Source organism: Megascapheus bottae, chromosome 14 (genome assembly GCF_031878675.1).
Source record: "Megascapheus bottae isolate mThoBot1 chromosome 14, mThoBot2.hap1, whole genome shotgun sequence".
NCBI classification, from domain to species: Eukaryota; Metazoa; Chordata; class Mammalia; order Rodentia; family Geomyidae; genus Megascapheus; species Megascapheus bottae.
Window position 1 is genome coordinate 57,578,838 of NC_143522.1, and position 1,272 is coordinate 57,580,109.

General features: G+C 38.4%; 1 non-coding gene across 1 annotated transcript; it reads left to right on the plus strand.

The window, feature by feature from the left end:
• Positions 1-366: 366 nt before the first annotated feature.
• Positions 367-470, plus strand: LOC150055375 (U6 spliceosomal RNA). Its single transcript, XR_016537742.1, has one exon. It is a non-coding gene; the product is annotated as a U6 spliceosomal RNA (small nuclear RNA).
• The last annotated feature ends 802 nt before the right edge of the window (positions 471-1,272 follow it).

Consider the following 1,272-nt stretch of genomic DNA (forward strand, 5'->3'; position numbering starts at 1 on the left):
TGACTCAAAGTTTTTGGAAGTAGTAGAGTGCTAACTCTCAGCAAAAGACATCGGAGACAACACCCATACCCCTAACCCAAGCCCCATGACCAACTATACATATATATATGTGTGCATATGTGTATATTTACATATATGTGAATAAATGAATGAATGGATGGATGGATGGATGGATGGATGGATGGATGTGTGAGATGCTCCATATTCTGCTATGTTCCCCCTTAAAAATACTCAATAATTGTCAGGCAGTAAAGACTTGCACCTGTAATTCTAGTTACTTGGGAGGATAAGATATGAAGATCAAACCAAGGAAGGAAAGTCTGTAGGACTATAATCTCCAATAAATCATAAAAAAAAACAATTGCCGTGCTCCCTTAGGCAGCACGATACAGATTGGAATGATACAGAGAAGATTAGCATGGCCCCTGCGCAAGGATGACATGTAAATTCATGAAGTGTTCCATATTTTTTCAATTACAGTTGTCTTCTCTATCAGTTAGGTGATGTGAAAATTGTTTTGTGTAATTGTATGATATCTAGATTGCGTCTCCATTTCTGGAGCCACATCTAGCCCAAATGGCCAAAGTGGATCAAGACAAAGTTCGTTACATGGATTTACTCTGGAGGTATTAGGAGAAGAACAGAAGTTTTAGTGATGTTGTTCGTGTCCTGTCCAAATTGGCTGACATGCACACAGCACAGAAATTTCACTTCAGCGATGATTAGAATATATTGCTCGAGCCAATCTTAGTGCCAAACTTTCCACTTTAATATTATCAATAGCTGCAGATGGTGAATTTCTTCACGAATTAGAAGAAAAACTGAAAGTTGCCAACTTCAAATACAAGAAACATTACAAAAGAAATATTTCCATCATTCTTCTGTGCAAGATGCAGTTTCTCAACTGGATTCTGAGGTAATGGACATAACTAAGCTTTATGGGGAATTTGCTGAGCCATTTAAACTTGCAGAGTGTAAGCTTGCAATAATCCATTGTGCTGGATATTCAGATCCCATATTGGGGCAAACACTTTGGCAAGATATCATTGAGAAAGAAGTGAATGATAATGTAACATTGAGTTCACCAGATAGAATGCATGCTCTTAGTCTCAAGATTGTCTTCGTTGGCATGTATGCTGAGACCCCTCACTTCTTTCCTTTGGCTTTTATTATACAGTTTTTAGAACAGCAGTTTTGTACTCTGGACTGGGATGTGGGCTTTGCTATACAGACCATGAATGAAATTGGAGCCCCATTACCTCGACTACTAGA